Source organism: Megalops cyprinoides, chromosome 2 (assembly GCF_013368585.1).
Source record: "Megalops cyprinoides isolate fMegCyp1 chromosome 2, fMegCyp1.pri, whole genome shotgun sequence".
NCBI classification, from domain to species: domain Eukaryota; kingdom Metazoa; phylum Chordata; class Actinopteri; order Elopiformes; family Megalopidae; genus Megalops; species Megalops cyprinoides.
The window spans coordinates 55,935,363-55,938,632 of NC_050584.1; the positions used below are offsets into that span (position 1 = coordinate 55,935,363).

Consider the following 3,270-nt stretch of genomic DNA (forward strand, 5'->3'; position numbering starts at 1 on the left):
CACAGATCTCAAAGAAGTCACCGTTCTAAAGGTAGAGGATCCAACCAGATTGCTTACCCAAAGAAACAAAGAAGTCATGGTAAGTTCTTCTGGATGCCATTGCATGTGTTAAGATGTCAGAAGTGGGATTCTGTCAGGGTTCGCTTGAGTGAGATACATTACTTTTTCAAAATGTAGCTATGTAGGCAGTTTGCAGAATGCATTCAGATTAAAAATGCACTGTAAATACTTTTAATTATTATGGGTTTAAGGTATTTACTAAGGAGGTTAATGATGATACTGATAACCCCGATAATGCTTCCACGGGAAACATGGTTAAGCTAATCATATTTGGGTCTAGAAGTTTGATTATTCCTATTTACATGCCTATCAGAACATTCTTCCAGACTGTAATTTATGAACACAAAAAGAAACAAGAGACAAGAAAATACTGTACCTGAAAAGTCTAAACCATGTACCATCTTTTGCAGTCTTTGCATTTACATTTATTATGCTTTTTGATGATATCTAGTATTCACTGACCTGTCCCCTGCTTTATGAACAACACAGAGAAGCTGTGGGGTCAGCTTCAGACAAGAAGTCTGGCATATGACATTGAAGTGGATTCTCATTTTGACCTGTGGTAAGATGTACTGTGATATATACACAGTACTAAATTACTGAGACACTAGTATTGTGTAAACATAGCATCATACTGTCTACAATACCTTCTCTTTTCTAGAGGTTTTTATTTGAATTATTTTTTTATTAATTGTGCCCTGTTTCTGCATAAATATATGGAATCATGTTGTCTTAATTTTCGTAAGCAATAATGGAGGGCATATGGTCTTTCAGACTTGTCAGTTTTATTGATTAGTCAATAAATATTGTTTTCCATGTTAGATATTTCAATGACTGGATATACATTTGGATGGACCTACCATTACAGTAACAGTACCTTGCCATGGGCCAATGCAAGAACATTTTGTCAAAGCAATTACACAGACTTGGTTGCCATTCAAAACGAGGAGGAAATTGAACACCTTCATAAAACCATTCCAAAGCAGAAAACATATTACTGGCTTGGAATTCGGAAGATAAATGACACCTGGATATGGATTGGAACCAATAAGACGTTAAACATATCATTCTGGGCCGCAGGAGAACCCAACCAAAATGTTTTATGTGCAGAAATCTATATCAAAAGAGATACGGAAGGGGGGAAATGGAATGATGAGGACTGCACAAAGGCAAAACACGCTCTTTGCTTTAAAGGTGAGAGACTGCCAATGGACGTCTATATGCGGGACATAATGCATTACCATTACCTTTATATCAAGCAGCTAATCATCAGTCCCTGCTGCTGGAGTTCTTTGATTCTGGTAAACTGGAGGTTCAACTTTAAAAAAAGTAAATTCATACAGCTGCATACATTATGTTTATTTTCTTACAATTGATTGCAACAATCGTCACTTGTGAATTTGTATAGTTCTTGAAAATCATGAGGAGAAACTGTGTCATTAATCCTCCCTTTTATATCACAGCGCAATGCAATGCAACAGCATGCAGAGGCAGAGGGGAATGCATAGAAACTATCAACAACTACAGCTGTCAGTGTGCTCCAGGGTTCAAAGGAAACCACTGCCAGGAAGGTGAGAGAAAACAGCCTTGCGCTAGTTAGTACATTTCATGGACAAGGCTCTCTTCATAGCTGGGTTTGATACCTCACAAACCAAGAAGGAAAAAAAAAATCAAATCATATTAAATAGAAATTTGGTTCTCACGGCAAAATTATCTTGTGGTGCTTAGTGCAGAATATACAATAAAGACATGTATGGCAATAACACAATAGGGCGACGACATAAAATAAATGAACGCGCAGAATTATGGAAACTAAAAATACACACAGGAGTGGAAATACCAGCTAGCTTGTACTGGCCAACTATTGAAAATTGGTCATGCAGCACTTCTAATATTGTGACTCTGTGTATGGCTTTCGCTTGTGTTGTACTCTGCCTCGCTTGTAAGTCGCTTCGGATAAAAGCGTCTGCCAAATGAATAAATGTAAATGTTAATGTAAAAAGCTCACGTAATGGTTTGTGATTTAGAGCTATATAATGCCAGCAAGACAAGGTGTATAGATAAAGTGATGGTTTCTATTTCTACCCGTAAAGGGGCAGGAACAAAGCTTACTGAGACACTCTTATTCCTCGTAAATGAAGACCAGAGTCTGTGCTCTGAGGAAAGAGAAGTGTGTTAATGCTTTCACATGTAGGGTCACAGTTCATCTTTCCACCCTTCTTACACACCTGCACTTGTTGCTTTCTAAACATGCTACTTTCGAACATTTAGGTGCTGAAGGAAATCGTTATGTGGATTCAATAAGGCACCTAAACAAGATTCAAAAACCTGATTGTGTTCATAATCATTTTCGCCTTTCATTCATTTACTTATTTCAAGCGCGCAGGTATACAAAATGTTTTTGCTTTGCTTTTAAGAAACAGAAGGCATTGTAAATATGGACATGTATTTTGTGGACTTTTTTTCTTGTTCATCAGTTGTTCAGTGTGAAACCCCTAAGTCACCCCAACATGGCTGGATGGAATGCCAAGGTCCCCATGGAAACAGCAGCTTCAATTCCACATGCAACTTTTACTGTAATGAGAGATTCTCCTTGCAGGGACAGTTGAACAGCACAACCTGCAACTCCTCTGGAGCATGGACAGGAAACACACCAGTGTGTGAAGGTATGATGATCATTTTTAAATTGCCATTTATTTATTTCCTTATTTAACCTGGTAAGTTAATTGAGAACAACTTGTCCAAAAGGGCTGCAGAGCAGCACATAGAAAGACATCAGGGCATACAGGTACACAGCACAGATCATCGGTTACAGCAGAGCTTTTGCCTTGTGTATGAAAACAGGATGTATATGTGTATATTGCTATTTGAAATTCATCAGGCTGCAAACACCTGTTTCCGCTTTGACCTCTCTTTTCCTTTTTCCTGGAAATGGGCCCCTGATAGACTTATGTTTCCACCCATATCATTAGTACTGCATGACAGGTAGATTGATGGTGTGCCTTTATGAAATGCTTAAAAGATATGGTATTTTTTTTTTTCCACACTAGCGATGGAATGTGAAGTCCCTTCCAGACCTGTTGATGGAGATATTATCTGTTCTGAATCGAGGCCGCTTGTCAACTCAACCTGTGAATTCCGTTGCTTTGCGGGCTTTCGGTTACTGGGTCCAAAAAAGATCACTTGTCATGCAGCAGGACTCTGGACAGA

General features: G+C 38.5%; 1 long non-coding RNA gene across 1 annotated transcript; it reads left to right on the plus strand.

Annotated features, from left to right (window-relative positions):
• Positions 1-2,608, plus strand: LOC118772784. The gene is made up of 5 exons (XR_005004708.1): positions 1-79; positions 550-622; positions 883-1,254; positions 1,524-1,631; positions 2,538-2,608. It is a non-coding gene; the product is annotated as an uncharacterized LOC118772784 (long non-coding RNA).
• The last annotated feature ends 662 nt before the right edge of the window (positions 2,609-3,270 follow it).